The sequence below is a fragment of the Sphaerodactylus townsendi genome, linkage group LG03 (assembly GCF_021028975.2).
Source record: "Sphaerodactylus townsendi isolate TG3544 linkage group LG03, MPM_Stown_v2.3, whole genome shotgun sequence".
In the NCBI taxonomy this organism is placed as follows: Eukaryota; Metazoa; Chordata; class Lepidosauria; order Squamata; family Sphaerodactylidae; genus Sphaerodactylus; species Sphaerodactylus townsendi.
The window spans coordinates 23,020,277-23,041,577 of record NC_059427.1 but is presented as its reverse complement, the minus strand read 5'-3'; positions in this window follow the sequence as shown (position 1 = coordinate 23,041,577).

Genomic DNA, 21,301 nt, shown 5'->3' with positions numbered 1-21,301 from the left:
AACAAATACCTTGTGAGGCAGGTGGAGCCGAGAGAATCAGAGGCCCCTTCCGCACACGCAAAATAATGTGTTTTCAAACCACTTTCACAACTGTTTGCAAGTGGATTTTGCTATTCCGCACAGCTTCAAAGAGCACTGAAAGAAGTTTGAAAGTGCATTATTCTGCATGTGCGGAATGACTGAGAGATAACTGTCTGGCCCAAGGTCACTTAACAGGCTCCATGTGAAAGAGCAGGGAAACAAATCCAGCTCACCAGATTAGAGTCCGCATCTCACGTGGAGGAGTGGGGATCAAACCCAGTTCTCCTGATTAGAGTCCACCTGTTCTTAACCACTACACCATGCTGACTGTAGTGGATGTTGCTTTATTCAAAGACATTCCCTCTTTTGATTCAATGGTACCTCTCCCTCCCAAGTCTGGGATTCTTAAACTTTGGAGGTTGTTCCCAAGAAGTTTTAAGAATGCTGCTTTTGACAGAGATAATTGAAAGCAACACACACTGTTTCTTTCTGCCCAACTCTTGTCACCCAGAGGTAAGGCTGTTAGTCTCTGCCCTGATATTTGGCTTTCATTTAAAAACAAACAAAACCCCTAGCTCTTGCTGAGGTGATTCTCAGCCAGAACGTCGGACAAAGACCCCGGCTGGAATCCCCGCTCTGCTACAGAAGCTTGCTGGGTGACCCTGACCCAGCATCACCAACCATACATATGTGATTCTTCCTCCATTTTATGCTCACTGCTTATGAGGCACATTGGGCAGAGAGAGAACAATTGGCCCACGGTCACCCACCCAGCGAGTTGGTGGTGAGAAAGGATTTGAATCTGTGTCTCACAAGACCTAATTCATCACTCCAGCCGCTGCGCTACCCTTTCATCAAATGGCAGTACCAGCTTAAAACTGTCCACGTGGCTTCCCTCTGTGAGGATTAAACAGAGGGAAGAACTGGGGCGCTGTGTGGTTTCCAGGCTGTATGGCCGTGTTCTAGCAGCATTCTGCTAGAACACGGCCATACAGCCCGGAAACCACACAGCACCCCAGTGATTCCGGCCGTGAAAGCCTTCGACAATACAGAGGGAAGAACAGTGAATAAGTTGTTTGGGGTCCCCATTGGGAAGGAAAGTGGAGTATAAATAGCTAGCTAGATAAATATGTGTTGGCCAGATGTTTTCCACAGCACAGATAATATCTGGTTTTGCATGATTGTCCCTTCCCTCCCTCAGGATCTCCAGATATGGTTTTCTTCTCTTTCTACTGTCCCGTCTTTCTTCACACCTGTTTCTTGTTGCCACTCCAGCTTCTTGTTCCCAGATGCTTCAAATTCTGACAGAAAACAGCCGCCCACTCTCCAGAACAATTTTAAAAAACATGTTCTCATTTCTGTACTCGAAGTTGGCTTATCATGAGGCCTTGGTGTTTGGGAGCAAAAATAAAAAGAATGTTTCGCTTGGCCAAGGTCTTGGCAGGAGGTTGTTGGGGGCCCAAACTCCAACTAGAATAGAGAGTTTTGCAACACTTTGTTTGTGGCAAAGCCCCTTACTGAGAAAGGGCTTCCTATGAGGAATGCTATTCAAACATTCAATTGCAAGGACGGGAAGAGGGGGAGCTCAAGGTTGAATGGGGCTGTCTGATGAAATAGGCCCCGAAAGAAAGGAGTTAGCTATTCACAACACAAGCACAGCCTCTGGAGCGAGCATCTCCAGCTAACAGGAGGGACGGGGAACTGTGGAGCGCTCAGCATGCAAGAAATATTTGGGGCTGTTTTTGTGTGGGCTGCTGTTGATCATGGACGTCATGATGCCGAAGTCACTCCGGTAACACTGATGCTTTGTCACAGGGATGAGCGATAGACTGTAGCTGCAGACCACCCAAATTCTGAAGCAGTTACTTTGAGGCAACAGATTCCGGAAGGAGAGCCGTTTTCCTGCCTTGGCCTTGAATTCCGAGGTGTTGAACAACCACACACAAAATGTTGTCTTTTTTTTTTATTCAAGAGAGAAAAAAGGCCCAGCTATAGAGGAAGGCACTGCTCATTCGCACCTGCACATTTTAAAATAGTCCATAACCCAGAATTATGCTTTGGTGCTTGTAAAATGCGCCAATTAGCAACTTACCTCAGCATTTATTTATTTATTTATTTATTTATTTGTTTGTTTGTTTATTTATTTACCATCCCATTTTTCCTCAGAGAAGCTCAGGGCAGCTTCTGTGATTCCTCCTCCATTGTCCGCTCATGACAACACATCAAGCAGGGCAGGGCTGAGGAAGAATGATTGGCCCAAGTTTATTTAGTGAGCTCTTGGTGGGCAGGGATTTGAACCTGTGTCTCTCGCGTGACCTTACCCGGCATCGTCACCACTATACCACACTGGCTCTTGTCAGATGGCAATGCTACCTTGGAACTCCCCAGATAGCTATAAAATATTCCAGTTCTGAGCGTCGGAGTCGATTGGCATGATAAAGAAATTGAGGTCGTCTCATAGACTGTCGGTTAAGACTTGTTGCTGAATGAACAGGGTCTTGTTTAAACTAGTAGGGAGTTTTATGAGTCAGCCACATGTCAACACTTCCCTTTATTTTATACTGGGTCTCTTTCAGATAGTTCTGTACTTGCAACAGCCGCAGAAGGCCATTGCTTTCACATCCTGCACGTGAGCTCCCAAAGGCACCTGGTGGGCCACTGTGAGTAGCAGAGAGCTGGACTAGATGGACTCTGGTCTGATCCAACTGGCTTGTTCTTATGTTCTTAAGATTTGGCCTTATCTGTGCCTGACAGAAACCCTGTTCACGAGTTCTAGTGGGTACGTGTGTGATCCTTGCATTGTTTATGCTCTGGTTTCTCTTCAAATCATATGAATCTTTCACCCTTATACTTGACTGTTCTTTGAATGTGCATTAATTCTCATGTTCCGGTCTACGCATGTAACAGCCGAATATGTAATTGAAATCCCCTAGGTACTTTCCCCGGTTTCATTCACAAAGTAAATGCTCACTGGCTCTTTTTTGCAAACAGAGGCATGCACATGCAGGTAGGATGGCCTGTGTTCGCTGTAACATGTGAACAAGGCTGTAGGGAAAGAGGTCAAAGTCAGTCACACCAGGAATTGATAGCGGAGTCAGAAGTGATTTTATTCCATTTCTGATCTTGCTTTTAAATAAAGATGGAACTGTGTTTTATTTCTGTATAAGTTAGGTAGGAACAAACTGTATTAGATAGAAAGTAGGAATTATAGCTATCTTTTGTATTTGTGTCTGCATGGAACCTCCTTGGCTCAAGGCAGGAATCCACCCCTGCTCCACCTGGGCATGTCCCTTTCATTTGTAAAAGCCCTGAATGGACGTTGACAAAAGGGACCCCGGAAGAAGCGCCTCAATCTGCCTAATCCCACCAGCAGGCAGATAAGGGTGCCATCGTCATTAAGTTTCGTTTCCTGGCCCAAGCACCTGAAGGACTCTTTGTGTTTTTCCCGCCAGTACCTACGTCATCGCCCCCCCCTTGCCTCTGCCGCGAAATTCAAGAAGGGACTGCCCATCGGACTCTAATTGGTTCCCATGTATTGTAGATGTATGATTGGTTACTATGTATTTTGTGAATGAATGGTTGTAGGCTGTCCTGTATTCTCCCGGTGGGAGAAAGTGTATATAAGTTGTTGTAAAGGTGCTAGGCAGCACAGTTGCCGTGGTGCGGAGGTGCTGACACGTAGGTCAGCATCTCAATAAAACCTTTTATTATTTCACTATACTCGCTGTGTTGGGTCCCGTTTCTGTTCCTCTGCGCTGCCGAGAGCTGGTTGGTCTGGAGATATTAAAAGTTACCAGGCAGCGCAGTAACAGAATGATGTATGATCTGAACAGAAAATCTAATTACTAGCACAGAAACTGAGGCCAAACCTTGCCTCCATTTTTCTTGAGGACTCTTGTAAAGAGCAGGTTGACTTAGTGATTCCCACAGGCCTGTACAACTGGGATGGATGAGTGAGGAGCTGGGATCATGGACACTGAACCTGCTCTCACTCTTCATACATGGGCGTAGGAGTTTATGCATGCATACCTCTACTACTGTGGTTACAAACAGTGGACTCTAATCTGAACCAATTTGATTCCCCGCTTCTCCCCACGAGCAGTGGACTCTTGTCTGGCGAACTGGATTTGTTTCCTCACTCTTACACATGGTGCCTGCTGGGTGACCTTGGGCTGGTCACATTTTTCTCAGATATCTCTCAGCTCCACCTGCCTCACAAAGTGTCTGTTGTGGGGAGAGAGAAGAAGAAGAAGAGTTTGGATTTATATCCCCCCTTTCTCTCCTGTAGGAGACTCAAAGGGGCTGACAATCTCCTTGCCCTTCCCCCCTCACAACAAACACCCTGTGAGGTACGTGGGGTGAGAGATCTCCGAGAAGCTGTGACTAGCCCAAGGTCACCCAGCTGGCGTGTGTGGGAGCGTACAGGCTAATCTGAATTCCCCAGATAAGCCTCCACAGCTCAGGCGGCAGAGCTGGGAATCAAACCCGGTTCCTCCAGATTAGATACACAAGCTCTTAACCTCCTACGCCACTGCTGCTCCTTGAGATCCTCCTGGAATTAGGAAGCTGCTTTGAGAGTTCTTACAGGAGAGAAAGGCAGGGTAGATATTCAGACCGCTCTTCGTCTTCCTCACCGTGCATAGCCTCTTATGAGAGCCAGTGTAGTGGAGGAGTTAAAGTGTCACATTATGATCTGGAAACCCGGGTTCAAATTCTCACTCTTCTGTGGACGATTGCTGGGTGCCCTTGGGGCAGTCATACGCTGTCAAGCTAACCTACCCCATAGGGTAGTGGTGAGGACAAAACAGAGAAGAAGAGAATGATGTAAGGCTGTTCTGGGGATCCATTGGGGAGAAAGGTGGGATATACATAAATAAATCTCGGTTTTGGCAAAGTACAGACTGCACTTTCAAGCTCCGTGCATGTTCATGCACATGTTGACACCGCCTGCCCTGAGGACATTTTGTGGTGACTCACAGCTCCATATGTGAGTTGCCTTTGTCGAAATGTGCTCTTTTGAAGCAGTGTGTCAGGTGACAGAGCAAATCTTAAAGCCAACCCCGAGACGGAGAGGCGTGTAGAGATCAAGTGGAATGGGAAAGTGCTTACAACAACATTAGCACCTGCCATCTAGTGGTTCTTGAGGGTAATGCAGATGAGCCCTCCCCAACGTAGAGACGGTTACTGCAAAAGGCCAGATTTGCAATGTCACCTCTGACAGGGTTGCAGCACAGACAGAATTTCTTCAGGTGTGTGTTAATAACACAATGACTGTTATGGTCATGCAATATGACGTGCAGAGGGCCACAGATTGCTTGGTTTAGTTGTGCATTGGCACTCAGCAGATGTGTGTGTCAACTGCGGTCAAGTCACAGCTGACTTGTGGACGCCCCGCAGGGTTTTCGAGGCGAGAGACTTCAGAGGCTGTTTGCCCTTGCCTGCCTCTGTGTGGGCTGAGAGAGTTCTGAGAGAACTATGGCTGGCTCAAGGTCACCCAGCAGGCTTCACATGGAAGAATCAAACCCAGCTCTCCAGATGAAAGTCTGCCACTCTTAACCACTACACCAGTGGTGGTGAACCTTTGGCACTCCAGATGTTATGGACTACAATTTCCATCAGCCCCTGCCAGCAAGGCCAATTGTCCATGCTGTCAGGGGCTGATGGGAATTGTAGTCCATAACATCTGGAGTGCCAAAGGTTCGCCACCACTGCACTACACCATGCTAGCTCACAGTCAGCAGATATCCAGCCAAGTTTGCATAGCCACGTTTATCTGATGGACACTAGTGCATATGTTATGTGTAACTGACTTTCAGGTATGGGCTTATGTAAATACAACTTTGTATCGTTAGCACATTTGTGTTGTTCTCCAAAGCAGCTCGGGGGGAGGTTCTGCCTCCTCCCATTTTATTCCCACGACAGGTAGATCAGGCTAAGCAAGAGTGACTGGTCCAAAGGTGAGTTTCATGGCAGAGTGAGGATCTCAAACTGGGCCTCCTCAATCCCATGGCAACCACTCCATCACATCATCCCACACCAGAGATATATTGACATCATATAGCCTTCAGATTAGTTAAGAATAGGCTCTTGGATCTTGATTTTCATAATTTGACTCGTGCTGCCAAGACAACCTGTTCTCCGACTACACTATTAATCCCATGCGAGCGTGGAATTATGGCAGCATATCTTCGTCTGCTGATTAATCCTACCCAGAGGAGAGCCTTGGCTACTGCAAGATGTAATGTGCTGCCATCAGCTCTGCTGGAGGGAAGATTTAAGAATATGGAACGTTCTAAAAGAGTTTGTTCATGTGATAGGACTACGGTTGAAATACTTGACCATTCTTTGTTTCTATGCCCTAAATACAATAAGATACGCATGAAATACATGAATTCCATTTTCTTGCAATGTTCTCAGTGGCATGAGTGTTATAAGATCTCCTGAACAGCTCTGATCTCCTGAACAGCTCTGATGTGCTCTTTTGTGAAACTGTTGCAAATTTTATACTGGAAATTAGTAATTTTAGCAATCTTAACTGTATTTCTTAACCTTGTTTTGTTTTAAAATTTTGTCCTGTTTTATATGCCAATAAAGGCTTGTGTTGTGTTGTTATTGACATCATATCACTTCTTTCATTTTGAACTTTTAACCATGTGGGTCGAAATACTCTTCAGTGCTTTGCCGTGTATGTTCATTGTTAAGATTCTTTATTTGCTGCGTCATTTGAATAACTTTAAAATACATTTTGCACCTATTTCTTTGTTCCTTGCCGGTTTGTGTTACCGTTTTTTAGCCCTGGCTCGGCTTTTTTTGTGTTTATCCACTCCATCGCACCATATCGCACCCTGGCTCTGACGACTGCAACTATCACGTTGTGCCAGAAGATATGAGATATAAACCAGGCAAAAGCATTTCCATCGCCAGTTCTGAGCCTCCAGCCGTCAATTTCTGTGGGAAGTTATTTGCTTGTTCAAATATAATCCAGCTCAGTTTGTACAGGCATGCATTCAATATGATCAGTTGCTTACTTCAGTCATGCAGTGTTTTCATACAAGTATATTTGCTCCAAAATACGTTTCGTAGGATTTGTGGAGCTAAAGTTGCATTGTCAAGTAGGCTCAATTTCAGCCCTGAACTGGCTAGCCCCCGGCCAGCCTGATCTCATCAAATTTCAGAAGCTAAGTAGTTGACCCTGGCAAGTACTTTGATGGGAGACCTCCAAGGAATACTAGGGGCAAGGTGGGAAGGCAGGCAATAGCATTGCCACCTCTGAATGTCTCTGGCCTTGAAAATCCTGCCAGGGATAGCCATGAGTCAGATGTAACTTGATGGCCAAAACAACAACAACAAATCCCACTGAATTTCATATGGTGTGATATAGGAGACAGCAGCTTGACATGAAAAGGTTAAACTCTTGTACAAATCTAGCTAATTTGGCACAAAGGATTCAAATACTGCAAATCTGCAGGTAACCCTTGGAGTATATAGAGCAATCTGAAGCAAGCGCAACATAGTGAAACTGTTAAACACATAGTAGAGCAAGATTCACTCCTTATACCCCACCCCAGATTTCAGCACCATCTAAGCATAACTTCTGTCATTTAAAAAGTAGCATCTTTCTATCTGCCTCATCACTAGAATAATTACATTCCCCTTTGTGAGATGCCCTCTCCAGTCTGCAATGTTATATTACTTCCTATGAATAGGTGGGCCAGCTTCTCTAGGAGAGATTAGAATGTGATAAGGTCACTTTAGCCAACCCTTTTCTATTTGAGGAAGTAATAACTTAGTATCTTCGAACAGCTGATACCTTTGCATCTAATTTTGGATCTCCAGGGATGCTCTCTTGTAAAGACGGATTTTTCTTTTGGTCACTAAAAACAGAAAGAAATGATTATGAAGCACATGGTGGTCCTGTGGCAGGAACAAGAGCAGCAAAGTGACCATAAGAGCAGAACTACAGTCTCTCATCTGCCTTCCCTACACCGGCTTTTTCAGGATCCAAATATTTAGCAGAAAATTAAAATTGGTCTTATGGTGCCCGATGGAGGTGAAGAGTTTCTTTGCATTGAGCGTACATTCCCTTTGATTTGATTCTTGGTGATGCACACATTTTCCCCTCTTTGGCAGCAATCCCAACTTCAGATCAGAGAATCCCTGAGGTTTCTGAACATGGGCATTTTCCTCTGCAGAGAAAACAAAGATCAGCATGCATTTAGCTTTCTTCAGGTTTTCTCATTCCTTGCCTTCCCCCGCCCACACCACAGCAGTACCTCCCAGTCTTCGGGTTACCATTTCCGAAGGATCAGAAGGGCTTTAAAACAATCTATCACACTGGAACGATAGGTCCAGGGAAAGTGACACGAAATTCACGTGGTCTAGCAAACTAATGCTAGACTAAAATCTTTTTTTTTTTTTTTTTTAGGGCAACAGGCAACTCCCATAAATGGAAGTTGCACAGAAACCATCAGGAAGTGGCAGGTGGATTGGATCGGCTGGGACACTTCGCAGGAGGAGAATCCCTGAGCAAACAAAAAGACGCAGGAAAACGCCATGGCGAAGCAAACATCTGTGTGGCAAGTTGTGCATGCATAAATGGCCTCTTGCAAGAGCTGAAAACAGCTGGAGGGGTTAAACCTTTGCTTCATGTCCTGAGGAAATGAAATACTAATGGAAATACCCCAGAGCGGCACATAATCCACTCACACGTGTGCTGTGTGCCAAATTCAAGCTCAACATTCAAATCTCCAACTTTTTAAAAGAACACTTTCTAGACCGCAGTTTTACAGTGGAAATTTTCTAACTGTGCAACATATAGAAAATTCAAGAAAGCAGAGGTGCGTTCTGGGCAAAGTTGCCTGTGCTGATGTTATCTTCTGGACCTTGCAAAGCTCAATGCTTACTTTTTCCCACGGCGGCCAGACACAAGCACCAATGGCTCTTGCCAGCCCAGGATGAGCTCCTTCCCCAAGCAGCTTGTGTTAGTGTGTTTCTCTCTGCTATCGGAGCTTCTGGTCACGGAAGTCTTAAACAGCACTGTTTTGACTTAAGCGTCTGCTATGAAATTGAGCACAAGTTCGTTTGCCGGCTCTTCCCCTTCTGAAGCTTTGAGTCTCATTTCTGGGTCATATTCTCTCTATCTGTCTCTCCGATAAAATCTCTGCGTGGGATTTAACTCCTTCCTGGGCCTGCAAGAGAGAACATTCAAACAAGCAGCCGAGAGAAACCTGCTACTGAAGTTTGTCAGGTGCGTGAAACTGTGGCAAAGCAATCAGTGCCAGAAGCTTGAGAAGGGCTCCCCAGAGTCCAGGATGTTAAAACAGTCCTGGGTTACACTAAGCTGGGTGGCCCCTGTGGCACAGCCAATATCACAGGGGCCACTAGTACCACCACACGTGGCTCAGCTTGCTCTTAGCCAACTGTGGGCCACCAGAAACTTCCCCAGTAAGCTAGAGGATTGGTCTGCTCCTCCCCCTCCAATCTTTAGTTTGGAGAGGAGATGTCTGAGGGGGGATATGATTGAAGTCTATAAAATTATGCATGGGATAGAAAATGTTGACAGAGAGAAATTTTTCTCTCTTTCTCACAATACTAGAACCAGGGGGCATCCATTGAAAATGCTGGGGGGGGGGGATTAGGACTAATAAAAGGAAACACTTCTTCACACAACGTGTGATTGGTGTTTGGAATATGCTGCCACAGGAGGTGGTGATGGCCACGAACCTGGATAGCTTTAAAAAGGGCTTGGACAGATTTATGGAGGAGAAGTCGATCTATGGCTACCAATCTTGATCCTCCTTGATCTGAGATTGCAAATGCCTTAGCAGACCAGGTGCTTGGGAGCAGCAGCAGCAGAAGGCCATTGCGTTCACATCCTGCACGTGAGCTCCCAAAGGCACCTGGTGGGCCACTGCGAGTAGCAGAGTGCTGGACTAGATGGACTCTGGTCTGATCCAGCAGGCTAGTTCTTATGTTCTTATCCCACTAAGTCAAGGCAGATCTTGGTAAACATGACTAACTAAAACATCTCAGGACAAGGAAAGATATAGCAGAGTTGCATTTAGCAAAGACGTGCCCCTCCTCAGCAACAAGCAGACACCTGACCATGACAGGGGCAATTATGGTAGATGAGGCAGAGCAGAATGGAGCATCCAGAGGGTAGGCTGCTGTCCCACAGAAGGAAAGAGATTGGAGGGGCATCTTTTTTCTCTGTGACAATTTGAGACTGTCCCATTCTTGAACATACAGGGAGCGTTATACAGAGTCAAATCAATGAAGCATCCACTCCAAATGGCAGTGACTCTTAAATCCTGAGACGTTTTTAGCTGAAGATTGCGCTGATTAAACCTTGGAATAGGATCTTCCAGATGTTTTTTTTAACTGCAGATGCCAGAGAATGAACCTGGATATCTTCTCTGTAAAGCTCATTTTCTCCCACCCACCTACAGCCTCTTCCCTGGACTCTTGCCCACAAGAATCCACGTTACGCTTTTCTAATATGGCCTTTTGAAACAGAAACATAATGTGTTCGTTGGCTTGCTCGGATTCCACCTCCACTTCCGGTACTGTTTATACTACAGTGAACACGCGGTTCACCATTTCCTGGCACATCATATCCAGGCATGTCTTCCCTGAACTCAAGCAGAATATTTGTAACTGGGAAAATAGCATTCCTCCTCAAGGAAGTGCAGATGTCCAATTATTATGGGAAGATAATGGGTTCTGTCTATGACATCATCACCAATGATGAATGACCCTGCTCCGTGCTTCCAGCAACGGAAACATTTAGCATACTCAGAGTCTGCGAATTACCCTAGTTAACCCAGCGTTGCCTATAAAACTTCCATTCAGGAAGACCATTGGTCCATTTAAAAAAATTAAAACGTGAGGTAAATCTCAGCTGTGATAATTATATCATACTTCTTATAAATGCAGAGTTTGCGCAATAAAGAGGCAGAGGCAGTTGCTTACTGAAAATAAAGTTTACTGACTATAAACGAAGGGAAGGGTAAACTTGGATACAAAACAAGAAAACACCTTTCTAACTGGCTAGCTCCATTAGCTAACTTCTGCTTAGCTAGCACATGGCTAATACACTACTACAGAGCATGTGCAGAGAGTGAACAAAGGATATATGCCTATTGCCTACGTGCAGATCTGCATGTAGAACCTGCTCGACCAATGGGGGTCAATTACCTGGTCACTGACTTCCGACCTCACTAATTAGCATGCACAACATTAACTCCTTAATTACTGGATTGTGTGACTGGCACTTGCCAAATACCAACAAAATGCCACCGCTTTCCTCTTGACTCAGGACAGCCACCTAATCCAGTTAATGTCTGCTCTGACTGGCATTGATCTCCTTCCTTCCTTCTTCCTTCCTTCCTTCTGCACGCAGGATATGCGCTCTTCCACTATGCTACCTGGCCTCTGCCATTTGTACTCCACTGCGCATTAATGGATGTTTAGATTGCATTTTCTCATTCATTTTAACGTTGCCTTGCCAGCAATGCATGGTGCAGAGGCATCATAATGTTCATCCGGCCTCATTTTAATCCCCCCCCCCAGGGGCCCCAAAACCTAACAATTTGCCAATAGCAGTATAATCCATTTCATCCAGGAATCCTTGGAGCTGTCTTGCTGCCGCTGGTTCAGTCATCTTGCTCAACAACAGTTTGAGAGACTGGACAATGGTTCCTCACACTTCCTGAGTCCAAATAGGTTTCTTCATGAGTGGGTATATTGCCACCTATTTCAGGAGAACTCAGTTTCCCCCCTATTTTACAACACCCTCTCAGTTATTTCCCTTCTGGAAAACTCATCCCACGTATCAAGGAGATGTTTATTGGCTCCCAGTCCCAGACTATCATGTCAACTCCCGTCAGAGTTCATTGTTTGTGTTAACAGGGTTCGGACCGGATGCCATCCACCAAATTGTGGGTGGGCTGTATTGCTGCTACTGATTTTATTGGTTTTATGTATTTTAATGTTCTTTGATAGTTTGTTTTTTTGCTATTTACTGTTTTGTACACCGCTCTGAGCCCTTTGGGGGAGAGTGGTTTATTAAGTCGAACGAATGAACTGTTTAAAAATACTGTATATATACTGTAATACTGTTTTAATGGGTTTCATTGTTCCCCACCACAGGAGCCCCCAAGTTGGATGAGAAAGGCAGCATTAAAATGTTTTAAATAAAAAATAACCAATGAAACCCATTAACAAAATGGCTACTTTTAATGCTGTGAGTTGCTCGTTTCGGCATGATGAAGAAGAGTTTGGATTTACATCCCACCTTTCTCTCCTGTAAGGAGACTCCCTTCCTCTCTCCAGAACAGACACCTTGTGAGGTAGGTGGGGCTGAGAGCTCTGAAGAACTGTGACTCGCGAGCCCAAGGTCACCCAGCAGGAATGTAGCAGTGCGGAAACACATCTGGTTTACCAGATAAGCCTCTGCCACTGAGGCGGAGGAGTGGGGAATCAAACCCGGTTCTCCAGATCAGAATCCACCTGCTCTTAACCATGATACCATGCTGGCTCTCATTCCCATGGTTTTCCAAGGTGGCCAGTTTTGCTAGCATGATAATGGGTTAGGAAATCCAAGGCCTGTTAATACTAGAACATCTAGTACTGGAAGAGTAGCCATAAACTAAAGTTACAGGAAGAGCGCTACAGCTCAGTGATAAAAAAAAATCAGCTTTGTATGGACTAAGATCAGTCCTTACCATCTACAGGTACAAAAATAAAGTAGCAGGTAATGTAAAGGCCTCTGTCAGAGACCTTGAGAAGCTTTGCCAGTCAGAATAGACCATACTGAATTTAATAGTCCTATAGGTCTGACCAGCATTGTTGGGTTTTACCGCACAGAGAAGCGGCTAACACACCGATTAAAAAGGGTAAAAGGCAAATGTTTATTACGTACTATGTAATAGGAAGGGACAGGAAAGAGGGAGCTTTAGCTCTCCAGCGTTGTTACAACCAAACTACCGCATTCCAAATAAAGCCGTGACTGGTCCAGGTAACCCTGGGCCAGTCACAGTTCTCTCAGAACTCTCTCGGCCCAGCCTCCCTCACAAGGTGTCTGTTGTGGGCAGAAGAAGGGAAGAGTTTGTAAGCTGCTTTGAGACTCCTTAGTTGAAAAAAGCGGGGTATAAATCCAAACTCCTCTTCTAGGTTTCAACAGATTCCATATGAGGACCTCCCCCTACAACAAGCTGAGAGAAGCCCTCTATTCATGGTAGCAATTATGGGAAATGCAAAGCAGAGGTGAACCTAACATCTATTGGTATGAGTTTCTGAGTAGCATATAGTCCCGTGGTGGCGAACCTTTGGCACTCCAGATGTTATGGACTACAATTCCCATCAGCCCAATTGGCCATGCTGGCAGGGGCTGATGGGAATTGTAGTCCATAACATCTGGAGTGCCAAAGGTTCACCACCACTGAGTCTTTTCTTTCTCAGGCTCATTCCGCATGGGCCAAAAACAGTGGTGTGAAAACGGCGTGAAAATGGTATAAACCCTTTAATACTGTTTTAAACCCATTCACACCGTTTTCACACCGTTTTCACACTGCTATTTTTGGCCCATGCAGAATGAGCCTCAGAGAGCAAGCCAGAACGAAGAAGTAATGTGTTTTTTTCCCCATCAGTGTAATCCAAGAGGTATGCATCAAGTGACACAGACATATCGGTTGCATTGTAACTTCCATTCCATGTAACTGACATTTTTGATTCTAGTATCTCAAAATGCTCTCAAACTGAATTTTCTTCCCCCAGAGCCTGGTACCCTCTCAAACAAACTGTGGAGAGAAGGATCCCAAAGACAACAGCGACACAGTAAATTGGGTTCTGAAGCACCATTTTTTTTTTATTGTAGAATGGAAGAGCAGCGTCTCCTGCTACAATTTCAAAACCAAGGAAAGAAAAGTTTTCACTTCATTAAAAATAAAGACCGGCTGTCTCTCTTGCCTTTCCTCCTTGGACAAAAAAAACCCCATAATACTCAAAATTGCCTCGCATCACGCAAGGTCATTTGAAAATATACAAACACTGAAAACTGGGATGGAACATTGAAAGGACAGGCTTCGGAAAAATCCTGTGCGAGAACCAAAATGGGAGGAAAATCTGCTCTAATGATATGGCCCATGATACAAAAGCCTCTTCGGGCGTTCTGCTCCACCTCCCACAACAGTACCAAACCCCTGCTCTTAGAAGTGAGGAACGAAGGGAGACTCATAGCAGAAGTCATCATTGATATGGGGGGAAACCTAACGGTGTGTCAAGATTCCACACAGTACATTGCACATGGGATGGGTAACCACCAGTTCAGGGCAACCGAGAACAGGAGATCCATGACAAAGCCAGCTTCCGTGGAAAGAGGGCAGGTTTGTGCTTGGCGACGTGGAACAGTCCAGAGGAGACTCCCACGGCACCTTGTGGGGCTCTGCAGAAGCTGGCTGGCATCTGTAGAGAACTTACATCGGGAAAAGTCTATGTCCAAAACCCCAGCCAGTGGTACAGGAGCCATTTCCACCTGCATAGAATCACGTCCTTCAGTTACAATAGAGAGATCCAAAGTGCTTCGCTTGCGGAGACTGGTAGAGAAGAGAGCCTCGATTATGCGGTCCTGATATGCCTTCTCGCCAACTGCTTTCCTGGCTGAGCCGCAAAGACCCCTTGACAGGCACTGATGTGGCACCAATACCCTATCCACAGCGATAGGGGGAAAAGGGGGACAGGGGCAATTCAAGACAATCACATAGAAAATCCGTAAATGTGGATAACCCTGAAGGTCTCACCCCGTTTGGTTCTGATTTTAGGGACTGAAAGTATCCCTTCAACACTCTCGACGGCCATAGGATATCGATGTACGAAACTGCCTGAGTTCTTGCTGGGAAGCGTGTCACGCACAAGGTCGGCCTTAGGAGCTGCGGTGCCCAATGGGGAAAACGTTGACAGCGCCCCCGGTCCTCCGTAAAGGTTGGTAATAGGCATGCTTGTCAAACATACAGCCCATGGGCCTGATCCCCCTTGAGGGCTCTTGCCTGGCCTGAGCTTTTCCAACACTGGCCAGACCGAGCCCAGTGTTGAGCTGTGCCCCCCGCCTTCAAAGTCCACATGGGCTGTGCCTGCCGCTCAACGATGGGCTTGACCCGGCCAGTGCCGGAAGAGCTCAGGTCAGAATAGAGCCCCCAAGGAGCCCAATCAGACCCGGACTGCATGTTTGACACCCGTGGCAGTCAAGGATGGCAGCAACTGTGCATTGGGTATTTGACAGCCCCAGAGTAGATTGCCATACTTGCCGGGGAGGCTTAAGCGTGGAGCCTGATTGGGAGTGATTGGTCCAGTCTACTTAAAGCCGGCCCTGACCCCATCATCCACACAACTTTGAGCTAGCCCCCACGTTCTCGAGTTTTTACGCTACAATGTCAAATGGAAGAACCAACAGGAGAAACTTAAGCTCCCTTTTCAAACCACTAATGCAGACGTAAGGAAATGCATCGCAAGAGGGAGGAGGGACGGCAGCTTGGTAGGAAAGCCGTGCCCGAGTACCACCTCTCATGTTGCAGCATTGAATGAAAGGCCCAGGTGCCATATTTAGCTAAACCAGTGTTGCTCCCAATGGCACTCACCACAAAACAGGGGAAGGCTAGTCAGGAAGTGCAGCAAACCCAGAACTGATTAGACCGGGGGATTGCAGGCATCTTTTGAATATTCTTTAACCCTACCCCTTACACCCTCATTTAGATACACCTACTCAGAAGCAGCATTTCTTTACATTCGTTATTCTCTTCCAGTAAATCAACACAGTACAAGGCCAGCTTATCCAAAAGACAAATGCATTTGCTGCCAACAAAGAACTGGAAAAGACCTGAATCCCTTTTGCAAAAGTAGCCATCACGAGGAACATTGAAGCAGTTTTGTTTCCTGGAGCTGCTGCTGGAGAGTGAAATGCAATATTAAAGGATGCAGGTCCAACGGCTCTGGGGCTCTACAGTCAACCCAAGGACTTTGATCCACCAGATAGCTGCGAAGTTCTGTCTGCAGTGTACAAACACCTTCACCTCCTCCTGCCTGCGCTTCAGCCCAAAACACCCCCGAAAAGCTGCTGTTAGGAGACAGGGAACCTCCACCCAACTGCAGAAGGAAGATGGAGCTCTCCAGAGGGGACAACTGGTCAAATCCCCTCCCCCACCCTCATACATGGAAATCCACCATTGGATCCAAGCCAAGGTCCACACAGCCAACATTGCCTTACGTTGCTTCCTAAAAGGGACACAGCTTGGTGGGAACGCCCAATGACCATTTCCACACTGATACCAGCTTTGAAGCATAGTAAACAAGTGCCCATCAACCTAGCAACACATTTCTTCCCCTCAAGAAAATGTTAGCTCATGACACCAAGTTGAGTGGAATGAAATGGGACCCTAGAGGAGGAAGGGTGCATAGGTTAGAGCCCAAAGTTGAGCTTAGAGCCCAAAGTTGGACTCTTCAACACAGCTCACACTTCTAGGGGACAGCTCTGAGAGTACCAGATGGCCTGTTAGCAACGTCTCCCCAGACACATCCAGTTTAGGGAGCGCCACATATATTTGAGGCAGCTTCATATGAAGATAGACCATTGGTCTACAAAGCTCATTGGCTGTTCCAACTTGATAGGGACTCTCCAAGTTATGAAGGTGGGTCACCAAGACCCTTTTCAACTGGAATTCTCCAAGACTGATCCTGGGATTGTGCATATAAGACCGTGTGCTTTATTTCTAAGCTACAACTCCTTGCTCTAGCAACTACTGGCCTCCTCCACATGCTCCTGGGAACTTCTGAGTAGCATAGGCCAACTGCATGTAGTGAGAGCTGATCCCTATGGACAAACTGAGGAGTTCTTGTAAAAGAAGGAAACCCACAGAGACTTAAGAATATCTATGCTTTTAAAATTCTCTGACGAGGTCAGCACCATCTTAAAATACTTGTGAAAATTAATATAGAACTTTCCTTAAAAGCAGAGTGCTAAAGCAGCAAATGTTAAAGGCATCACAACCGGTCCAGCTATTCAGCTAAAGGGCATTGGAGACTTGTGGGCACTAGAAAATTGCCCGTCCTCGTGCTAAGAGTTACCTGTGTGAGCTTTTTAAGCATCAACCCAGAAAGAATAGTAGACTTTGGTGAAGGGATCATTGTAAAGGCACAAAATCAGTCTACGCATCTGCTTGTATTCTCTTTACAGCTTTTCATAGCAGTGACCCCCAATGTCTTTTGGATCGGGAGGACTCATTGCAGTGGGCTTAGAAGGACACTTCCTAGACAGCCATATCAACCGTTTGGTGAAAGCTTCACTTCTTGTGGTATTTATGCAGATCTTTCACAAATAAGGGCATTTATTGGCAACAACCTTGGAGAAGAATATGGGTCTCACCTCCTTCTTTATGTCTACGCCACATCATTCCCTCATAGCATAGGTGTCAAACTCGTGGCACTCCAGATGTTACAGGCTACAGTTCCCATCAGATGTTACGGACTACAGTTCCCATCAGTTCCCATGCTGGCAGGGGATGATGGGAACTATAGTCCATAATATCTGGAGTGCCGGGAGTTTGACATCTGTGCCTTATAGCAACAATACTTGCAGCCCAATCTTAATGATGCTTACCAGGGAACAAGTTCTAGCAGGGCCAGTGCCTTTCGCTTCCTCTCCCCCCAACAGGCACCTTGGTAGGTGAGTGATTAGCCCAGCAAGAATGTAGGGATGGGGAAACACATCAAGTTCATCAGATAAGACTCCGCTATTCAAGTGGAAGAGTGGGGAAACAAACCTGGTTCTCCAGATTAGAGTCCCACTGCTCTTGACCATTACACCCCGCTGGCTCCAAGGGAAAAAAATAGTAGTGTGTACAACTCCACACTTTTCCAGAGTAAAGGACTCTGGGAAATGAAAAGCAGGACATCTACTGAAATCATTAAAAAAATTCCTACACATTCAATTGAAATGTAACTATCCGTTTTAACCGGAAGCATGTCACTGACTGCCACAGAACTGATTACTTCATCGTTACCCAGAAAACATTTACAAAATCAAAAACTTGTGGATCCCGTTTTTGTGACAACCGCCATCAAAATCAGGATGAAATACAATGTTCGGAAAAAGTTTTCCAGATCCTGGCTTATCTGAGACACAGTGAGAATCTACAGTTGCACAATAAGAGTAGAAGTCTAAAATGGCAGTAGGAAAACAAACACTTGTTCCATCAAACGTTGTTGTAGAACAGCTGCATTGTGTCTCCCAAAATCCGTTCATATCCTTTATCTGGGGTTTCTTAAAGGATGTGAAAACACACCTGGCACTAATTATACCGCTGAGATCAAGCCCTACTAGGTTTGTCTGCAGGGCTGTTTCTTCCCTGCTCATTTAGTCTCCTTGATGCCTTGTCACTCAACAACTGAGTGGTGTCCCTTGTGTATCCTAAACTGTCACAGTACGTTGTGTTTGAAACTTTACTCAAGCACTTTGACTTTTTAATCCTCCACCATGAAGGGAAATAATTTAGAAGACCGTTTCTAGACTAATGGAACTTAACAGCAGAAAGTAAAACTGATAATTCCTGTCTTTTAAGGATGTTCCTATGCCTTTAAAGAGTGCCGGATATCTGCAAGGTAGGCTTTCCCCAACCCATGAAAGGGTGTGCGCCAATCATCTCCCTGACAGGCAGGCATCACAAGACAACAGTGCAATTCTCAGCATAGTTACACTCTTTCTAAACCCTTCAAAGTCAATGGGCTTACAAAAATGCAACTATGTTTAGGATTGCCCTGCACAAACATCCTTTGGGTAGGCCCTAGAGCTGTGGTGGCGAATCTTTGGCACTCCAGATGTTATGGACTACAATTGGCCATGCTGGCAGGGGCTGATGGGAATTGTAGTCCATAACATCTGGAGTGCCAAAGGTTTGCCACCACTGCCCTAGAGAAGTGGTTCTCAACCTTCCTAATGTTGCGACCCTTTAATACAGTTCCTCATGTTGTGGTGATCCCCCACCATAAAATTGGCATATATAAAATATAAAAAGACTGTTTTCCGGTGGTCTTAAGCGACCCCTGTGAAAGGGCCGTTTGACCCCCAAAGGGGTTGCAACCCACAGGTTGAGAACCACTGCCCTAGAGAAAAAAAACCAGAAACCCAAAGCACCCTAAGAATTATCTGAATGAGCCCCAGCCTCAGCAGGAACTACATGAGTGCAGACTGGGAGGGGTGATAGAAGCCCATGTAATAGCCACAGCAGGGAGGCAAAGCCAGAGCCCGAGGCTCTATCAGAAGCTCCGCTGGCTGGGTAAATAGTGGGGTGGGGGGACACCAGCAGTTCTGAGTCAGGACTCCCTTGAGTATCATCAAATAGCACATATTGATTTGGCCAGGTCCTTGAACCTGGCATCCATTTAAGAGCCCTGGAAGAGCATTACTATTAAATGGCTTCGTACAAAATCCGGAGTGAGAAAGCTCGGGTTGCAGACAATAGAGCCCTTTTCTTTACCCTACTATTAAATGTCCGTGACAGAGTTTCGAGGAAATTCAGATTTCTTCAGTTCAGAGAGGGTGATTTCTGAAAGCGATCAAAACCGACGCAAGCAAAGGACGGGAGACGCAGCGTGGGAAGGAGAAAAAAAATTCTCCCCCGTGGCTGTTCAACAGCTGGAGATGTATAGATTCAGAGACCCTCGGGAGGTTCACATTTAGTAAACCAAAATATTCATGGAGGGTGCAAGCAAAGATTGTACAAGGGATCCCCTTAAACCTGGCGAAGAGGTTGAGCCAACTTTGCCCCGCAAGAGGAACTACCTGGCGATCAGAGGCTTTTTCATACTGCAGGTGCCCTGCAAATTCTTCTACCTCAGTTTATCACCTCATTTTGTGTAATTTGGGAAATGGTTATTAGTAGCTGAACAACAAAGGCCAATCCCACCCCACCCCACCCCCAGACAGATTACCATGCGTTAAAACTTACTGTGACATAGCAAACCCTGTATTCTGTTAGCAAGAAATCTTGGATTTCATTACCCACGCACCCAAACAGAATGTTTACATTTAGAAAAACCTGAACGTTATTTTAATTCCGGACTTCTCCGGCAGGTGAAATTTTGCAAGAGCGAAACCATTACGGTCAGCGTGCCCTTTGGAAAGCGTGGTGCTGCAACAGGTTTTACACAAGCTGGTTTGTAGATGTGGAACCAAGTAAAATGATACTTTACAATACTGAAAGATTCTGGCAAGCGTATATTTCTGAATCCTTGGCGGGACAGAGGCCGGAAACCTCTGCTGTGATTTTTATAGAAGGAATATGCCCCCTTCACAACCAAGGCTAAGAAATTGCATCTCGCATCCCCTTCGTCAAGCCCAGGACTCTCCTGATGCTACTTTGCAGCAGCTATAGCCTAGACAAGTCTGATACATTCAGAAGCATAATGGCACCGCAATCCACAGAAAGGGGCAGGGTATTACTGGGATGTCGCGGAGGCGTTTTTAACAATTGCACCTGGAAGTATTGATTACAGTACCAGCTGTCAAGTTCTTGGGCTCAGAGGACGCCTCAGGTTCATTTTCTAACTTAAATCAACCACAAGCCACAGGACTGTTAACTCGACACGGTTCCACAGCACAGTGGCCCTTTGAAAGGCTTGTGAACTGGACTGAGGAAGCAACGAGGCACCAAGTCTTCAGAAAGCTTCTCCACAGACAAAAGGTGCTTCCCTATGGCACATATTTGGCAATGCTCTGTGGGGGCCTCTTCCTCCTCTACTCATGTGGGGCATGTAGTGGGGACTCAGTCAGTCCTTCCCCTTGCCGCCTTCTCAAAAAGGGTGGCAAAGTCTTTTGTACTTGGGGGCAACCATCCTTCTTCCACTGCTGCAGTCTCACAACCTGTTGCGGGGGTGGGGTGGAGGGGGTGGAGGAGGGAATGGTCAACATTTTAGTCAAGGGAGAGGAATGCCAGAGAAAGAACATGCTTCTTCTAATCCCACTTTCCCACTCAGTTGCAACACACCCACTTCCAGCAGACAGGTAAATATAAGCCTCAGCCAGGTACACAGTCGCAGCAGCTAACAAGTCAAAGTTACCTACCCAGCTTTATGGGGAATACGGGAGTCAAAACAAAGGCATTGTCATTTCCCCATAACAACAACAGCAACAAAAAAGGTGAGGAAGAAATGCTTTTGAACCCAATTCTAGAGAAGGGGGGCAAGACAAAGAGGTGGTCACATTCTGACAGCCCTCGGGCAATGCATGTACATG